Source organism: Gymnogyps californianus, chromosome 5 (genome assembly GCF_018139145.2).
Source record: "Gymnogyps californianus isolate 813 chromosome 5, ASM1813914v2, whole genome shotgun sequence".
NCBI classification, from domain to species: Eukaryota; Metazoa; Chordata; class Aves; order Accipitriformes; family Cathartidae; genus Gymnogyps; species Gymnogyps californianus.
The window spans coordinates 58,733,254-58,754,687 of NC_059475.1; positions in this window are offsets into that span (position 1 = coordinate 58,733,254).

Here is a 21,434-nt window from a genome sequence, read left to right on the forward strand (position 1 = left end):
CAGTCTTGCAGAATGCAAGAATAAAAAGGCTTTCTACCTTCTTTTCTGAAAACCTGATTCTGGCCCTAGCCCTAAAATTAACATGTACTGTAGAGAGAGGATGAATCTGTACTGGAATACCTAATATGAAGCATATGCTCCTGCCTACACCATACTACTCTCTCTGACATGTTTTTTCCCAGTTTCCTAGCCTTATCCCAAACCTTCCTTAAATGGAAGATGTGTCCAGGAATACTGAAAATAAAATATTTGCTTATGACTACACCAGCTGCCTTTTGAACCCTTACAAATCCAGCAATAAATCAGACTTGATACAGTCTTCCTTTCTGAAACCCTAACCCTATCTTTCACCAATTCCTACAGAAAAATTAAAGATATTCATCCCCAGTGATATCAGCATTCTTATTCCTGCCAGACATGTGGATCTGACATTAAAACGGGTTCTCAAGCCTTTTTTTTTTTTTTTCAAATTTCAAATCTAACCATAAGATTACCTATACACAAGAGACCTACAGGAAAAATGAACATTATACATTCCCTCTTCCATTCCTGATGGCCAGGCAAGTACCTCACTATAAGATGAGCTTTTCAAACCTTATTTTCAAATTTTAATCCAAACTTACTGTTTGAAAATCTGTACTACAGAACAAAGTTCACGAATTGCTGAATTAAACTGTAGTGGCTATTAAAAGGACTCTTCTAAAAGATCAAAGAGAAGTTAAAAGAACAGTATTAAGGCACTGGGTCAGGCAAAGCTCTTATTATAAGCACATTGGCCAATGTTTATGACTAACCTTTAAACACTGAAACAGTGTTTAGCACCGAACAAGCCATAAATAAAGATAATGCTTGCCCCATGAAACTCGCCACCTAAAAGAGAGCCTTGAAGGAGACAGGGTGCTGTAGAAGGCTTTAAAGAGGACACTAGCAATGTGATTTCATTGCAGGTCTGCCTGACCCGCTTGATTAAATACATGTTGGGATTAAAGAGAGTATTTGACTGATACTGCTAAGTATTAATGTGCCTTACAAAGACATGGTTTGAATGAGATAGCAGGATCCAGTATATCAAATTCAGAGGTTAGTTTGCACTTGGAGCACTTGGTAGGCAATCCAAAGATGGGAATGAGAGATAGAGTGGGATGTGAGAACCTCCATGTATTATCTGTGCCTTTACTCATTAGATGGAAAAAAGGTATATTATATTCAGCAACAGATTTGTGGTTCTGGCACATATATAGCCAGATTCAGCTATGTTGCAACATCATTCTGCCTTATACATCCCACAGTGATGACAGAAACAACTGACAAGGTGGCTGTAAAAGACTGGTCAGTCTTTTAGTTTGACTGGATAATACCAACTAAGTATCTCCGCTGCTAGCATCTGCCATCCCAGAAATATCTGTTTTTAAAGGGATTTTAAAACAGCACTAAAGACTGCACTACACATTATCTGTAGGCAAAACTGCAAGTGAAATTTTTGAAATTTCTTTTTGAAACTATCACTGCCACGATGCCATCTAACAATTACTCTAAGCTAACTCAGGTGGCAATTTAACTTTAAAATGTGGATGAATTATGGAGAAATATGCATATAACTAATGTTATCTTTGTATCAGCCTCTTTCTCTGTAGAATTAACATTTTTCCCCAAGATGTGTGCATGTGTTTTATTATACATACAATAATTTATAATACTAGGAAAAAGTAAAGCCAGATTCAATTGGAAAGACAAAAATCTATCCAAACCACTTTCACTGAAACACTAAGCATGCCCTACAAGAATAGCTTCCATGGTCTTGTGAGGAGGGGAATCAATTTATCACTGAATCCAGCCCTTAGGTATCTGAACATAACTTCACATTTCAGAAGTGAGCTCTGTGACTTTCTTTCACAGGTTAAAAATACTTGTTAAAGCCATCTATGCCGTTGCTAAGAGAAATGACACATTTGGCAAGAATATATGAGTGATAGCTGGAGATTCTTGAAAATAAAGTAGATTTGGCTTACAGGTTGTTTTTTTAATTTACTTCACAATCTTTAGTAATAGTTACCAATAAAACGCAAAGCCTTATATAACACAAATTCAGTATACCCTCACCAAAGGACTTCTATGTCTTCTTCAGAATCTTCCTATGAAGCTCCATCAGCTGAGATAGAAATACATGATTTAGATCTAACTTTTTAAAACCTTTGCAGAAATGTAAAATAAATATCTTCCATTTCATATATGGATTTAAATAGAGCTTTCCTCCCACAATAGGGAACACCGAGCCAGATTCTCAGCTCTTAACAGCTCTCTACACCAGTGTGCCTTGTGTGTTAGTCATTCAGATTGCTCTTAACATACACTGGAATAAGTGAGCTGGGATTTAGGTCTTATCAGGCTCACTTGGTGGGACAACATGAGTAGAAAGCAATTCCACAGGTTATGCATTTCTATGAAATCCTTAAGAAAATGAAAAGTCTGTTTTTTCTGCACTGTTTGGAAGAGAAACATGATGTTACTGAAATACTCTGTATGTTGTTAAATGCTACTATAGAAATATGCAGACAATGACTTAATAGAAATGAAATTGTTACTTCAAAACTCTAAGCTCTGAAACAGTGAAGTTCTAAACCATTCCTTGACTAGAAGAACATGACTCTTCCCATCAGCTTCCCTTGGGTTTCCTCGATGGTTTATGAGCTGCCTGTTGGATTAGACTATGGTCATGTACAGTACTCTGAAGCTCAAGAGCAGTCTTGTAACTGGGTTCTTAGCACTAACATCTCAGACAGCTCTTCGCATTCTTTAGGCATTATACATTTTTTAAAAAGAAAAAAAATTAAAAAGCCTTGATGCTGTTCTGTAAACATTGTTGTCAGAGCAAAACAGCTACAAAACTTTTAATAGAAAGAGTGGAATATTGCTTGGGATTTTCATGCATTCAGATGCCAAACTTCTTTAAGAACCTGTGCATTAGTTGTAGACATGACCTCAGCTAACCCAAAGGAAGCCACAGGCATGTCTCCTTTCCCTATTGGCAGCTACTTTAATTGGCAGGTTCACAATGAGCACTTTTGTTTGCATCCTAAACAGGCAGAGCACAATTAAAATGTTTAATACTTTCATCCTGAAAGTGCGGCAATTAATATGTTTTTTTTTATAGACCAAGTCATTACACATTTAAATAGCATCATTCAAACACTTAAGGATCTTGTTTTACAAGGACTCAAAAGGTTCCCCATTTAAAATTATATGGATTTAGCTCAGTTTAAAAATAGACATTTTGTTTGTTTTCCATTCAGTTGCTCTACTATTTGGTGCTCTTTCCTTGCACATGTAGTCTCTGAGTATTTTACTACCCCCTACTGCATGGAAAGAAAACTGTGCAATACTTTGTTGTGGACTATATGCTCCTAACACCTTTTGAGAGCTCCGCATCATCTGGAACACCAAGGGGATGGATTCAGAGTCGTTGGAGCTACAGGGTCCTGTTTGGGTTGTCACATGAAGTTCCTAGTGGCTATGGTGTGGATAACAGAGAACAAAGTTTTCTTGATAGCTGAGATAGTAGACCATTACTGGAGTAGCATGGTTACAGGGTTTGTATAGTGCATATCATCATGTTTCCAAAGCAACTAAAAGTGCTTTGCGAAGCAATGAGTCAGATCCTGGTTGTGAAGTAACCACACACAGGGATTTATGTTTTCAGGAACTATGTGTCCAAGCACAGCATACTGTTATATAGGTCTCTGGCACTAAACGTGTTGGGTAGCCACTGAATCAGACTGAACACATCTAAAGCTATGTGAGCAACATTTGGTGTACTACTGTGTACCAGCACAACCCACATAATATTTACTCATTTGGGCTGCTATGTGATGTGAAGAAACTCCCCACTCTCAACTCAGCTGAACCTCACTGCCTCTCTTGGTAAAGGGCATAACACCAAATTGCCTACCACACTTGCACAAGAAAATGCACATTCCACATGCAGTTTGTACGTCAAATAAAGTGCACACTCAAATCTTGCTCACCCATCGTCAGAAGCCAGAGTCGATCATTTCTCTTCCATTTTCTTCACAAAGTGATTTGCCAGCAAATCTCCTTGTTCTTCTACCATCAGTTCCCTGTGCTGGAAGAAAAGGGATTTAAATTTGTGCTCAGTGGCATTTCCTTTCCCACTGCAGTTCACACTGGGTTAACCTGATGTTCACACTCAATAAACCTATTTCAAACTGGGCATTCCCTGATGTCAAGGCTAGTTGGTGGCTGGTTCACCACAGCCCTGCCCCACCTGCCTTGCTGAGTAGCAAGGTGGTCTGCTCCCTGGACTCCCCAGACATTTGTCCTAGCCATGCTGCCTGGGAGGTAAACCTGGCTTCTTCAGTGTTTCCAAATTCACTGAGACTCTCCCAGAACAGGTTTTGGGATTTTTAACGCATGTCTTGTTGAATATATCACATATCTGTTTTCTTTTCTGATTTGGGATGCAATATATAATAATTAGAAATTGCAAAATTGTCTATGAAAGAGGAATTGCATTTCCCACACAACTATTTGCTATTGACTGCAAGGGCAGTTTGTACATCTTGGCTGGTAGCCCTGAGAATAATATTTTAGGAATATTTTTCCCACATTAAACTGCAGCACCCTTAAAAAACTGTTTTTTTAAAGGCAGTACAGGTTGGACTGTGACCTACTGTCAGGCTGGAATAATGGTCATTTAATATGTGTATTCCTCAGCAGCAGAACAAGTCCTAAATGGGAAGTCCCAGAGTTTCGGTCCAACCCCTTGGTCCACTCGGGAAATGACCTGCTCCAAAACTTTTGCTGGCACCAGACATTTCCGGCTCTGTGCCAATGCTGATGCATGGGACAGCATTTTGCAGTCATGGACAAAAAGTCTGCCAGGTCCTCAGCCCTGTTTGCAGTCTAACATTACCTGCACATGAGAGAGCCAGCAGTTTGGCATCGCCTGTTCTTCCCCTCCACATTTGACAACAGGCTTGGGCAGAAACAGAAAGGAGCTCCTTACAATCACTTATTCCTTTGGATGAGCATGGACCTCAGTCCATAAATCATTTCTATTGCTTTGGCACAGTGCTGCTGTCTCTGAGTAAGCCACCACTCTACCACCCTGTCTTCAGAACAAGCCATTTGTAAAGGGTAAACAGCAGTGCTGGCATGTGATTTCAACCATTGCAGCAAAATGAGCTCAGCAGGCAGAGGCAGATACTAGTCCAAATTCCCTTTCAGTCCCTAAAACAGAACTGATAGTCCTTGGATCTTGGGTCTTCTGACAACATTCAGCATGCAGTGATGCCAGTGGATGATAAAGGTGCAACGGGCAGAGGCTATGTAATATACACTATGAAAGAGATGGATTAGCCAGACAGTTTCACACAGCCAGCTCTTTGTGAATCTAGTCATATCCAGCACAATCTACTTCTCTAAATTTCTATTAACAATTCTTATAAGAAATAATGCATTTGCTTGTATTTTGCTATCATGTCAAATACATTATTTGACAAATTCTTTTTTAATTTGATTTTAATTTTTTTCAGACTGTTCAGCTAGCTCTAATAATAAAACTGCCTTATTCTGTCTTCACTTCATCTAACTCACTTCCCATTTCAGGAAAAAAAAATCAAGACTAAACATCTACCAAATGTTATTCCTCTCCAACTGAATGTGACGGATGGTCTGAGGAGCACATAAAAATTAAACAAAAAGTGCATTGTTCCCTTCCAGATTTTTCAGCTGGTGTAAATCAGCATAGCTTCACTGATGCCAAGTTGCAGAGATGTACATCAATTGAGAATCTTGCCCTTCATCTTCAGAAAGAGATATTTTCCCTACAGTTTAGGTTCTCTGCCTTTTCAGGCTCATGAAAACTCCAGCCCACTTTCCTGCCATGCTCTGCATATCACCATAAATTATCTCCATTTTGGTTAAGTTCATTACTGCTCCTAACCTGAGAAGAGGTCCTGTAGAGAAGGCACAGAACAGATGTGACTGGTCAGCCACTCTGTCCCAGACTCTATCTGGAGGAGATCCAGGCACTGTAATCTACTCCGCTCTTGTGAGACCCCACCTGAAGTACTGCATCCAGCTCTGGAGTCCTTAGTACAGGAAAGACATGGACCTGTTGGAGTGGGTCCAGAGGAGGGCCACAAAAATGATCAGAGGGATGGAACACCTCTCCGATGAGGAAAGGCTGAGAGAGTTGAGGCTGTCAGCCTGGAGAAGAGAAGGCTCCGAGGAGACCTTATTGCCGCCTTTCAGTACTTAAAGGGAGCCTATAAGAAAGATGGGGACAAACTTTTTAGCAGGGCCTGTTGCGATAAGGCAAGGGGTAATGGTTTTAAACTAAAAGAGGGTAGATTTAGACTAGATATAAGGAAGAAATTTTTTACAATGAGGGTGGTGAAACACTGGAACAGGTTGCCCAGAGAGGTGGTAGTAGATGCCCCATCCCTGGCAACATTCAAGGTCAGGTTGGACAGGGCTCTGAGCAACCTGACCTAGTTGAAGATGTCCCTGCTCATTGCAGGGAGGGCTGGACTAGATGACCTTTAAAGGTCCCTTCCAACCCTTCTATGATAATTACTCAGTGTTTCAGTTTCTGATTTGTGAAATACTTCGTTAGCAAAGAGGAACATGGATAGGCTTTGTTCACTTGTGCTTGTCAGTTGATCAGGTCCCATGATGCAACAAAACCTACAAAAAACATACTATCAAAATGAATTAATTTTAATTTAATTTAAAATGCAGTCTTGAAGGGACTACCATTTTCCATTCAATTTGGTCCTTCTAGCCCCTTTATTTCCTTTCCCTGAAATCCAGAGGAGCCCACCTACAGCAGGGACCTGGTATCCTCTTCCTACCACCTGGGAAACTGCAAGTGTGAGAGGGAAGGAGCCTTTACAAGGTTAAACCCCAGGACTGCCAGGCTCCTAAAGCCTCTTGCTCAGGCACAGGCAGAAAGGTACCTGCAGCCCCGACTCAGGAACACGTCTGGATCACCAGTTCACTTCTTCACTTCTCCAAAGGAGCTGGGAGGGACCCAGCTCTTAATCATTCATTTCTGAAATGCTGCCTCCAGAATTTTTGCCCTCACTTGCTGTAGCACCATTGGTTGTCTGTCTTCATCCTTCCCTGCCTCCCTCCCCATGATCCTTTTCTGTCATTCCTCTCCCTCGCCTTCAACCACAGCCCCTCCCAAACCGGACTAATGAAAGCTTTGTTTTCATTATATAAGCCCAGTGTATAATCAAATACATTTAAAAAATAACAAAACTGTGGAACTGACAGGACATGTGTCTACCATCACCCCATATCCAAACACTGAGGTTTGAGCTTGGCTCAGACATCTCTGAAAATGCCAAATGCGGATTTCCACAAACACAGAGAAATGGATCCATAGCTGCTGTAAACAGAATAAAGGTGCATTGTTTAAAGTTGCCTAGCAAACACACACAGTAAATCGCAGATGTCTTGAGAAGAAAGTTGCAGACTTCAGCCTGACAAACACTTGCACACATGTGTGCTGGTTTTGGCTGGGGTAGAGTTAATTTTCTTCATAGTAGCTAGTATGGGGCTGTGTTTTGGATTTGTGCTGGAAACAGTGTTGATAATACAGGGATGTTTTCGTTATTGCTGAGCAGCGCTTACACAACTTCAAGGCCTTTTCTGCTCCTCATACTGCCCCGCCAGTGAGAAGGCTGGGGATGGATAAAGAGTTGGGCGGTGACACAGCCGGGACAGCTGACCCCAACTGACCAAAGCAATATTCCATACCATATGACGTCACGCTCAGCAATAAAACTAGGGGGAAGGTCGGCCAGGGGGCCGCTGCTCGGGGCTTGGCTGGGCATTGGTCGGTTGGTGGTGAGCAATTGTTTTCATTTGCATCACTTGTCTTTCTTGGGTTTTATTTCTCTCTCTTTGTTATTTTCCCTTTCATTAAAATATATTATTATTATTATTACTATTTTATTTTATTTCAGTTATTAAACTGTTCTTATCTCAACCCATGAGTTTCCTCACTTTCACCTGTGCAATTCTCTTACCCCCATCCCACAGCAGCGGGGAGTGAGCCAGCAGCTGTGTGGTGCTTAGTTGCCAGTTGGGGTTAAGCCACGACAACATGTTTAACATTAAGCGAGTGAGAGTCTTACCTTCAAACAGGACACTCACAAACTTCAAGTTAAGCAGCAGCCCAAGTACTTGAAGGACAGAAGTCTCAGTCTTGTAGGCTCTTTTTGTACTGAAAACTAATCCACATTTAGATCTTACGTATCTCTGTAATAATTCAAATCAGGCACTTCCAGACAGACTTCTTGTTTTGTTTTAATTGTTTTTGAGGGTAACATTAAAAACACATTAAGCTCCCCTGTAACTGAATTCAACTGATCTGCTTAGGTCTACCAGTGCAAGTGAAAACAGAACAGAACCTAAGGGATCATCCAGTCTAGGTTACAGGAAAAAAACGTATGTAAAATTCAGGGTTTCTCACAGACAGTTTTGAAATGGAGGGTCAGTTTTATACGGCAAGCACTCAGCCCTGCTCTGGGGTGCCTGGCCACACACAAAACAAATGCCAAGTCACCTCTTGTCCTGAGCATCTGACAGAGTTGGACAACAAAAGACACTGGCAGTACCCCAGGAAGCCTTCAGATGTCTTCACACCACAGTGATGTAGCATCCAGTTTAGGCATTAGCAGAAGCACAGAAGTTGCATTCCCACCTGCAGAGGTGTCCAGCATATGCTGAGCTCTGGCTTGGTGCAGCTGCATTGCTCACAGCAAGTGAGTTGGCGAGTTTGCAGCTAGCCAGATCATGTCTTCATCGGAGCAGAAGACTGAACGGTAGACATGTCAGGATGAGAAAAGGCAATACAAAAGAAATGAATGGTGGTGATGGTGGTGGGGGGAAAATGAATAGAGAAATAAGGAAGCAAATGAATGGAGAATAGGAGAAGTTTAAAACATCAGCTTTCTCCGATTTCTTAATTAGTACAATTCTCTTTGGGTTTGGGGTGTCACTGTTGGTTGTTTGTTTGTTTTTTAAATATTGTTAATTTTGTTTCCAGAGCAATCTTCTATATGGTAATAAAACACTTCTGCATTGTTCATTCCTGAAAATGCTAACTTGATTTTTATGGAAGGAAGGGGACAGCAAGAAGCACAACTCTTATTTCACAATAAGTAAAACTCTCCCGCTGGGTCTCTGTTCATGATAATATACTATGGGAAAAAAAGGACTACAAACATATTACTAGCAGTATAATAAATAGCATGTGCAAAATGTACAGCATAGTAAATACACTACAGGGACTACTTACAGAGTCCCTTCCACTCCATAACCATCATCAACCGTCTTCTGTGGTTTGGCACATCAAATATTTGCTGTGATGCACTTTACAATTTTAAAAGCACTGCAAAACCTTGGCCGGACACCAAACAAATGCTGTACGTTACTTTGTCAATTGTTGCCTTGTATATTCAACGTCTGACCTTACCTCCCCCTACAGTTCAATGTGTAGAAACGCCAATAAAATACATGATGTTTATTCCCAGTGGCTTTTTATTATTAAATGGGTCTGTCACACGGACGAACCAAAGGATTTCTCTTTAAGGGGAAGTCTCAGAGGAAATCTACACCATTAGGAGACAAAGACTTTGGAATTATATTTGAGAATCACTTCTGTTAAAGAACTGTTTTGCAAGTTGTGTAAGCGCATACAGCTCCATTATCTGAAGAATAATATAGTACTTTCCACACTGCTGTGGAAGGGCAGACCCTTATCTATTCCTTAAATACATCACTGAGGAAAACCGCACTATATACTAACTAGTAAATGCAACACTAATACATATACATACCCCAGATAAAGAGCCATCTCCACAGGTAAGGGGAGAGAGAGGAGAAATTGTAGGCAGGCAAATGGGGACACTTATCCTTGCCAGAGGCTTGGCTGGGCCAGAAGATCTCAGAAGTTGAATTCCAGAGCAGTTCCCAATACTAAAGGTGGATCAGTCCATCTCTTAGCAGGCTGGACAACCTGTAATGTCTTTCTCACTCCTATCATCTGCCTCAGACTTGTCAAAGGAATCAGGACCATTATAAATTACAGAATATTATATCTTATCCAAGAATGAGTAAAGGAATAATGAAACAAATGAAAGGAGTCCAGATAAATGGAAATACAGAAGCAAAAGATTGAGATCTTGCTTGTACATGGACTTAGAAATGAGACCGCTAACAAGGTTGCAAATTGTGATATGCATATGCCAGCAGAAGGAAGAGTGATTGCCAGCTTACTGAGTACAACCTAGATGTCAGGAGCAATCCATCACGAGTAGGAACCAGATACTGAGATGATGTAAAGTGGCTCTGGCTCTGAGCACTAACAGGAGATCAGAAAATGTACCGGAGGGTGATCATGGTTCTGTCCACGTGTCCAATTTCTTATCAGCACATCTGATATTTTCTTACCAGCTCTAAAAGGTTTCCTCTGCTGGTCTGGCCTGGCCTGTATTCAAGCCAGAATCTGCAACAAGAAGATTCCTTGATGGTACAAGCAAATGCCAAACTTTTCAGTCCATACTTCTTTTTAAGTAAATGTTCTGTAAATAATAAGAATGAATTCACAGAAACTTAAGGAGGTGGTACAAAGAGGCATGTTTGAAATGAAAAAATACAGTCCAGGTTTTATTCGGAAAAATAATATCAGGAAATCAAAACACACACAGCATACATAAGGATGATACAAGAACTGTTATTATTGCTATTATATGCCAGTCATAATGTCCCTAAAAAACCTTGTCAGTTCTCATGGATTTGAGTTCCTATGGAAACCGCTTTTATTAAGTACTGGTTTTAAAAAAAAAGTTGTTTAGCATATTCCAGTTCCTCCTAGGTTATTGAGTTTTTTTCTGAGATACATTAACATCTAGTAATAACAGCTCCTGTAGTTCAGCACAAACATTTAGGATTTTGCGCTCTCTTATGAAAGAGGGCACATCTAAGCGTTACGTTAGCAAAGCCTTTACCTCACTATCCTGAAATGGTATCGGTGAAGAATACATGCTCTAGGGCATCTAGCTGTCTCTATTTGTACTTAATTCCAATCTTTCATCAGAAAGTTTATCCATAGCTAGTGCATTTATGGAACATTTAAATTATCCCTTTCCTATGTGACATAGCCTCTTTCCTAAAGGTCGGTTGAAATGTAGTGTCCCCTTCCCTTCCCCTCAGACTGTATTTAGATCTGCGCAGACAAATGTATATTTGTTGAAATAACTCCGTGTAGAAATGTGGCCAACTCTATTTACAGATTGATACATATGCACCAAAGACTGACCCCAAGTCTTGATTTCAGTTATTTAACTCGAGGAAAGTAGCCACTCTATCACTCCTTTGTGAGCAGACTGATTACAAATGGACCCTTGCTAATGCTAAACTGATTTAATTTGAGGATGGATGTTAAGCCCAGAAATTTCTTTCAGGAGACTGTTTTCTTCTCTGCCAGCAGCTAAGCCTTCATCTCCAAAAAATATGTGAACGTCCAGAGTCCACTGTTGCAAGGATAAGTTTTAAATTCAGAACCAAGTATTACCTGACACTGCAATGCGTGACTGAAACTGCAAAAAAAAGCTCAAATAATAGCTTTTGAGAAGTAGAACTTGAAAGCCACCTCAGACCATGTTAGCGCTGAACCCTAATGACGGTCCATGTCTAATGAACATTGTCTGCTATTTCACCTATGATTAAACATGTCTTAAGCATGTTAAGTGACTTCCATATTCTTTTGAGAATGACTTCTCGTTTCAGTGCCTCAATATGTCATTAACTATTCAGCATTACTGTCAGCAGGAAGGTAGCCCTCAACCCCTTACTAGCTTCTCTACAGTCCTTCTGCAGGCAATTTTCCAGAAAGGCTTTTGGCTCCCCACAAGTCTACAGTCTTAGTCAAGAAGCAGCAAATATAACCAACAACATGAGACTGCAAAAAGTAAGACAAAGAAAACTTTGAAGACCACTAGATTTTGAGGTCCAAAAAGACATCTGACTGTATAATACAGGCCACAGAGCTTCATCCAGGTACTTTTGCACTGAGCCATATCATTTCTGTTTGAATAAAATATATCTTCCATAAAGGCATTTAGTCTTATTTAGAAATGTCAAGAGAGAGAGAATTCACTTCTCTCCTGGGTAGTTTGTTCCAGTCGTTTACGCCAACAATATTTCCAGAGCCTACAGAATGAAGAGATGTTTTCTGCACTTATATAATTCCAGCCCTCATCTATGCAGGCATAAATTCATTAAAGTCAACAGACCTCGGTCATCACTGATTTAAGCCAAAAACTTTAAGTTCCATTGACTGACTTTACTTTTAATATCACAGAATATTTTTTTCAAGCCAAGAACCCCCAAGATGTTTACTTGTTTGACAGGGAAGAGGAAGATGTGTACCAATTTCTCACACTGCACTGACTCTATTAGATAAAGACTGAAGAGGTTTGAGTGTGCATACAACATTGTAAATGTGGATCTTCAAAAAATGACCCAAAAAGACATGGCCATACCTCACTGGCAAACAAACTCATGATGGGTCAGGTACAACTTAGAAAGAAAGTCAAACATTTGTTAAAGAACTGGATGATCTAGATGTGGAGGTTAGCATGGAACAGGGAGCACGGTGGACAGTTGTTCTCAGTGCAAGATCATCCTTCTCCTCAGCTTTGAAAATCTCTTCCCATCAACCCACTTATCTAGGTGAACTGATTTTGCATTGTCTTTCTTCAATATTTTCTTACTACCACTGTCTTCATTCATTACATTGTAAATATGGAGTCAAAATCTCTTCAGATGTTTGCAATAAAGCTGTTGCAATAAATGGATGTATGGGGTGGTTTCATCGTAATCGCAGTCAGTAGTAAGCATTAGGCAACAACTCAGAGCTACTGCTACTGCAAGCACCTCCTGCCACAAAAACTGCTACAGTGGCAGTCAACTTCTGCTTGACTTTCACAGCTGGCCTTCTCAAAACAAATGGAAATAGCACTGCTTCCCTGTAAAGAAGCCCAGAGTAACAGCCCTTCCCATCAGCCAAAAGCTTCAGTTCAGCTGAGGAGAAGAGTTCAAGATTGGATGGTACTTGCAGGATATAAGAATGGAAGCACAGGGAAGCAAAGGCTCATAAGCAAGAACAGGTGGAATGAATAAGGGGACTGCGAGGGAAATTAATCTAAAAACTTATGTAACAGGTGACGTCATCTTTGTCTAAGTTTGTCAGATCACCCTGTAAAGTACCCTGTTGTAGGCTACAACGGTTTTCCTAATAAATTATATATATAAGAGGGCAACAGCCCTTCGGGGTCTTCCTGGAGCACGGTACAACACTGCTGGAAGATGTACTATGTCTGGGTTCATGGAGAAAATTAATACGGAGACCAATATTGCAAACACAGGCTCCACCCTGTCTCCCATGGAAGTAATATTATTAAGCATTTCTTCTGGCACCTCATAAAACTGTTCTGCTGGGAATAGGCTTGGGGAGAGCAACTTTTAACACCTTAGCTGCCACTCTACTGAGTACGTCTCACCAAAAAGTCCCAGAATCTCTTGCACAAGCTAAATTACACTTTCCCACTCTTCTCAAGGGCAAACCTTGAAAACTCTCATATTAGGACTGGCCTTTATCTACACTTTGGTGTTAAGAGAAATAAAAGGAATGTCCTGATATTGAATGTAAAATCAGTATTTGGAACTCTAGAAATTTCCTTGCCATTTTGCCTTTAGACACAAGATGGCAGCAAGAAATTCATTTCAAGCATTTGCTCCCATTAACTCAGCGTTACCTGGCAGTAAATATAATGTATGGGGGCTTGGTTATTGCGACTATTTGATGGTAGTGTCCACAAACACTCCTACCCTCACACTGTTCTCCTATCACTCATGACTCTGAACTCTGCTCTAGTCATAACGACCAAGTACCTATTGCATTGGGTACACAGCCATGCAAAAAATACATCTATGGCAAATGCAGATATCTAAGGTGTGCCAAGCACAGATCTTCTAGTGGCCATAAATCAGTAGAAAGCTCATTCATTAAGTCTTACTTTATTATGTAGCCTTTTCTTCCTATTTGTTTTGGTTTTTCTAGCACATCTATTCTTTCCTAATGTGATTTTTTTTCCCTTTCTCATAGTTTTAGCCTTTAGGATCTACAGTCTTTAGTAGTCCCAAAAATTTCTTTCTTTTTTTTTAATTTCCCCCACCTTTGATGTTCTAGAATTCATGTAGTCCAAAGTACCAACCTTAGAGCTGTTCAAGGAATACTTTGCAAGTTCCTAAATGTTCTTTGTTAGAAGGATTTTCTGCCCTTTAAATTCAAGTGAAAAGTGGGGGTTTGTCATTAGAGAAACTTTATCTAATTTTGCCATATTGATAAGTGAACAGTGGAAAAATTCAGATCTTTAGTCTACATCTCCAAAGTTTATTAGTATTTGTGGAACATTCACAATTTTTGCTGATATGAGAAACTGCTCCAAGGATTCCTAAGACCTAAAATCAAAATCAGCGCTCGAAAATCAAAGGTTATGAACCAAGCTTTCCACCTACAGCAGACTCAGATATTCTATGGATCAAAGGAGAACACATATAATACACACAGGCCGTAGTGCCTTACATGAATTCGAAGGATAAAGCAAGCTAAAGAGGACCCAGAACATACCCTCAGAGCTGGCAAGCTTCTGGAGCAACACTCCTCATGTTGCAGGTAAGCCAGAGCTGCAATGACATCACTCCATCTAATGTTGAAGTAACATGACTAAAGCATACTGACTAAAAAAAGTAAGAAACTATAATAAAGGTACCCATATATACATCTATTTTTATCCGTCCACCTCCTATATGGATTAAACTTCCTGATGGAGAACACACAGATTTTAATTATACAGCCCTTAAAGTGACGTATGTCTGTCTACTTTATTGCATATTTCCATTGTCTTTTTTTAAATCATTTTTTTCAGACTGTTAGCAATTGATTTTTTCAAGTGTCTTGTTAAAACAGGATTGTTCAGGTCAGTCTGAAAATGCACACTTAATGCTTTAACATCTCAGAACAAATATTCTGTTTCATAGTAGCCAGACATTGCACTTGACGTTACAAGGACACACAGCTACTATAACATCTTGTTTGGGACACGTGATGTATATGTATACAGAAAGTTTGGCCCTCTGTCTAAAGCTTGTTAGTGTTTTTCCCCTCAGAAATACATATCTGTCTTCCAAAAAAAGCATCTCACAAGATTAATGAATATTCTCTTTGTTAAAAACTTTCATATTCTTTATTCAAGAGGAACAATTTCCAGCTAGTAATTAATCTGCACTATGGTTCAAGGACAGAATTATTTACTTACAATCTTGGAATGCCGGAGATTGAAAACACATTTTCATCAGGATACTAACAATAATGAGACGGGTGGTGAGGTCTGAAGAACTCAGGTGAAATTCTTCAAATAGCCACCAAAAAATGTGTTTGACTATTTTCCCTTATTAACGTTGAAGTTTCCACTGGGCTTCAGTACATCTGTCTCACCCTAAACAAACCTACAATGACCTCAAAAATTACCTTTTCTTTTTTGTTGGAAACAGTTCCCATGTTCCCATTAATACTAAGAAAATGTGCAGCATCACACTATGTGTTTAGATGGAAATCTATTCTTCTTTTCCTCAGGAATATTTCTAGCATAACATTTTAGAGATCCTGCACTTACTCTTTTCTATTCACTAAGTTCTGAAGAGCTTCTCACTTGACCTGCATCTAAATAGCTGAAGACTGAATTGCACTTTTAACTTTTCCAGATAGCAATTCCTATTTTAAGAACATTTGTTTTTATCTACTATATACAGCGTTCACTTTGGAAAGCAAACACCACAGGAGCAAAAATCCCTCTCAGCCATCTAATTACAGCAAACAAATTCCCAAGGCCAAGAATTCGTGCCCCTATTGTCTTCCTGGCAGGACAGGCAGACGTTGTCATGACCTTAAACCTTCGCACCTTCTTCTGGTAAACTACAGGCAAAAGATGGAAGCACAGATGTCATTTTTATTTGGCATCATGGGAGATAAATCCTAGCAGTTCCAGTAAATTGTTGCCCAGTTATGGGGAGACTGAGATTTTTGATTAACCTTCTTAAGCTGCAGACCATGCAAGGAGAAGCACAGACCTGCAACAGCGATGCCTCACCCGGGATGACTCTCAGACAGTCGGTTTTCCACTGACAGAGCACAAAGCAGTGGGACTGAGGGGAAGAACCAGGGCCAAGAGGTTCAGCAAGTATCGCATCTGCTCAGAGAACAGAAAGCTGTGTCAGACCTTTCCACATTCCCAACCAGTTCTGCATTTGGTACAGCCTTCCTCCACTGAAGTGAGCAGATCTGAATTGGAACAAGACGAAGCTATAAATTGCATAATTTATAAGGTCAGCCAAATAATGTAAACTTGATAGTCTCTTTCCCTTCACATATATTTTTAAAAAAAAAATCACTTTGAATATGCTCAAGTATTGTTTATATGTGCTTTCCATGAATACTCAAGCAATCATATGGTACAAAGGCTATATATAAGTGAGCTTCTGAACTGATGCACAAGTATTCATAGGAAACATATTTTAAAACTACATGATGAACAACAGTGCCAGGCCCTCAAAAGTTTATCCAATTTGGTAGCAGAAACTGTGTTTACTGTGTATCAGAAATTAACCAATTAGAGTTAAACTCCAGTTTCAAATTTATCTGAGTCAATATTCCCAGGGAAATCATCAATATTGATCAATTTTAGAGTAATTTTCTGATTATAAAAATTGGTTAAATCTGAATAATGAATAATTCAAAGTAACTGCTTTGTTCTTATAACATACTGAAGTAAAGTGAGAATCTACATTTATCAAATAAATTATTCATTGCAAAATTATTCATTCTGTTCTGCCAATACATATCACACAAACAGACTCAAGTACTAGAATTATGGCTTGAGAAGAAACCTTGTCTGATCTTAGCTTCCAGTTTCAGCAAAATCACTTAGTCAAACATAGGACCTCAGCATAGAGTCTATCATTAGGATCATGTCACATATCAAAGAAAATAAATGTAATCTGAAGAAACCACTTAACCTAACAATACATCTTAAAATAAAAACAATTAAGGCAGCTTAAAAAAAACAAGTGATATGACACTATTGAAATAATAGGCTGTTCTGGACAGAAAAGGGTATTATAAATTTTTGAAGAAGGAGATACTTATTACAGAGTATAAATATTGTAGGCACAACATTTTTGAAAACTGATATGAAATGTTGCAAGAAAGTAGACGTCTCTAATTTGAATTGCAGTCTGAGACTGAGTTACTTTAAAAACTGTGACACAAAGAATCTTGTAATATTAACTCTTTTAATTCCTTTGTCCTATTCAAGTACATCTAGTGAATCAGATTCATCAGTACAGACGACCTGCAACAGAGCTGATATAACACTATTTTGCTAGAAAACAGCAATTTCGACCAACTCAATGGTGAATATGGAAACAAACATTATTTTTCAAACCATAAGACATCATTAAAGATTTATGATATTTTAAACAGGAGTGAGCCCTTGCTTATTTGGTGCCTGATATAACTCATAAATGTGGTTCATTTAATTTTGCCTAGACCTTTTTATATTCAAGGGATATAAAGACCGTTCAAAATCAAATAAAGACTGAGTTGCAGGCACAAAAGTAAAACACAAAGACCAAACAGGTATTAATTTCAGAAAATGCAAGTATTTCCTAGCAGGAGACTGGACAATGAGATAATAATTGAAGAAACTATTATGGCCATGGAATGATTCACAAACATTTCATGTTTTCCTTCAATCTCCAGCTCTTAAGAGTCCTGTGGTTACTAAAGAATAGGAAATTTCATTTAAAATAAAATAACTAAATCTCTAACTTTCACAACTGTGAAACAAGCTTCACAACATGAAAAGAATGTGTTTTAAAGAATTAGAAACCAGAATGCAAGTAAAATTTAATAGTAAAATATTGTTAGGAGAAACACCCTCATATTTATATTGAGACTAACTCAATTCATGATTTTTAATATCTGCTACACAGGTTGCTTTCAACTAACTGAGCAACTTCCATTTCATATAATATCATGTCATTAATATAATACAGTATTTCTTGAAAGCCACTGTTTAACAAAAAGTAGAACACATACTAGACAGTGGCTTTATTTTCACTATAGTACGAAGGTTCTTCTCATTAAATCTTATTTGAGGAAGACATGATATAGAACAAAATTACCAAACAGACAGCATTGTCTAATGTCCAAGTGCATTTGCACTGAGTTATTAATGCAATCACTGTGGAAGTATTTTTTGATGCATCAGAAAAGCTTCATTAAAATTAGGAGCTTAAAAAAATACTATGTATTATGGCATCTGTGCATGATTGTATTTATATTAACAGCCCTATCCTGCTATTCAAACCCTTACACAATAATACCTTACTCTACAGAAGTACCACAAAAAATTACTAGATATATCTACAAAACTGGAAAATACTCTAGCACTATTGAAGTCAATGGCTGTTTATCCAGAAGCTTAAATGGAACTAGGAAAAGTAAGATTTACAAAAATTAGCAATAGATAGATCCCTCTGTATTAAACATATTTTAAGATCACACTTTTCTTGTGGAACTTCACTAAAATCTGAAACTTTGTTGTTCTTAGGGAAGAAATACAGTATCAGCTCCATCTTATCATCTGAGCTGACTAAATTAAATAAATAAGTAGATGGACAAATAAGTAAATCAATAAATAAATGCTGAAATATTTCAAGCCAGCTCATATCAAGGAAAATCCAGAGGCTATTCTGATAAATATGTAAGTCTAAACATTTCAATCTACAGTGGCCATTTTAAAAATAAGTAGTTCAAGTGTTAGGCTTGAAGGAACAGAAAGTGAAAAACATCAAATGAAGGAAATGCAATTAAAAAAAAATATTGTAAACCAGCCAAAATTATATAGTCCTAACTGAATGAGTACAGGAAAGATATTGTGACAGACAGGCATGTACTATTAAAAGCAACACACTTCATTTCGTACAAAGTGTTCCCTTGGCTTGTCAGTGTGTAAAGAACAAACACCAACTAGGAGTCTTATTCACCAGATAAGGGATTGTGTTATAGTTGAACTGGATTAACCGCCAACTGAAGAATTTGATTCAGGAAGCTGACCGTGCTTGGAAACTGGATGAGTAAAATGAGAATAACAACTTTTAAATATTTTAGAATAATTATAATCAAGGAAAAAAAATAATGAACCAGGATAAAGGTAGGGAAATAAACACAAAAATTACTGATATTCTCTCAAAAACAATTTCTTCACTAAGAAAACTAGTGGAACATTATCTAGATATTATTGCTATAAGATAGGTATACAACTGTGTGGAAAAAAGTGACTGTCAATGGCTTATTTTCAAACTAGAAGAATATGCTTGAGAAGGTCTCAGCACAGTTGAAGTCATTAATAACTTGGTGGAACAGGAAATAGTCCTAAAACCTGGGCAAAGCACAGAAGTGGAAGAGACTGCAAGCAATTTGAAAGAGAAGATTCAAAGTAAGTGTGATAAATTAGGGAGGGGGAGAGGAATGAAATCATTTAGATGAAATTTTATAGAGTGCAAAGTTCTGCATTAGAAGAGAAACTCAAATATACAATATCAAAAAGGGAAGGTTGGAAAAGAAAGGACTGGGTAAGCTGGATCACAGACTGAATATGAGTCAACTGCAGATGAAGGTTTCAAAACAGAATAATATAATTCTGTGTTTATTAAAAAGAAAGCTCTACATAAAACATGGAAGGAAATTATCCCACTCTACTAATGACTAGTAAAGCCTCAGCTACATCTATTTGTGTCTCTCAATTTTAAGAAAGATGTGGTAAACCGGAAAGAGTCCTGAGGAGAACAAAGAACAAGGGCAAATTTATAAAATATGACCTATCAGGAAAAAACAGAAGACTGAAGGCAGAATGATAAACATCAGCCAATGTTGACTTTAAAAATTTTAAAGTCATCACTTATCCTGTTTCCATCAAAGGATGGCAAGAAGTAATCAGCTTCATGTGTGACAGAAGACTTAGATTAGATGGTAGGAAAAGCCTTTCTAGCTGTTAGAATAAAGCTTACATAGGGAGACAGGCCTCTTTAAGGTGAGTGCAAGAAGGCTGGTAGGGGAAGTAACCACAGCATTACTGTGTTACGAAGCAAAAATTTTCGGCTGAAAATGAAATAAGTAAAATGAATGCAATGGGGATAGGAGGAGGGAGATGCTGGCTCTCCAGCAAATAGCCTCTTTCACTCACAGTCTCAGTCTACCATGTCAAACACTCATGGCCAGTTCTTTTGCTGGTTAAAATCGGTACAGCTGCAATGGCTTAAAGTTTTTCTTGGTCTGTATTATCAGGTGGCATCAGACCTTGTCCTTTGTCTATAAAATGAAAAGTGGGAAATGCTTTTAACAAGAGACAGCTGTGGACAACTTCGGATGATAGCCTTGCACCAGTGGCTGATTCCCTTCCATCTTAACAGAGTAAGTTTTACGAAAGCCTGTGCTTCTACATCAGGGAGGTACCCTACTAGGTTTTTAACTATCTTTTACTCTCTGCTACAACTATGGTTACATCTAGCAATCTTTCTCCTGTCCTTCCATTACACAGACCATCCAGGTTTATGGTTGGTCCGTAGCAAGCAAATGCATTGGACAGGAAGATAACAGTAGCAGCAAAAGACATGCCAAAACTCACCAAATGAGGCATAAGGATATTAAATCTGTAACCCTGCAGCTGCATGAGAAATATTTATTTGTCTCCATCTTGGTATTCTGGCCAAGCAGATCTGTTTGGATTTGTAAATAGTCCGGTTAAAATGAGCTGTTTTTCTCAGTAGCTGATTTTAAAGTTTCCTCTTGTGAGGAAATTTTCTTGTTGTTTTGCAGATAAAAATGAAATATATTTTGAAAAGACTGTCTACCTCCATTGGGGCAGAATAATATTTTGACAGAGGAAATGCCAATGTTTCTCTGCTTCATTCTTGGCCAAAGTCACTCACCAAGGTATGGGAGGTGGTGGGGAAGGTCAGGCCTTTGGATTTACGTGCATTTGGCTAAGTTTCTTCCTGGCTTGAGAAGGTTATTTGGGAACTATTGGCTTCAATGAACACAGATATTATCTATGATTCTCTTTGGGTAATCAGTTTGCTTAGTGCTCTTACCAATGTGGAAAGCCTTTTTTTTAAAGAGATAATGGTTGACAATCCAACCAGCGCTCATCTCTTTTTAATCTCCTGCTCTGGGCTATAGTCACTGCTGAAGCGTCTTATAACGAGCACAC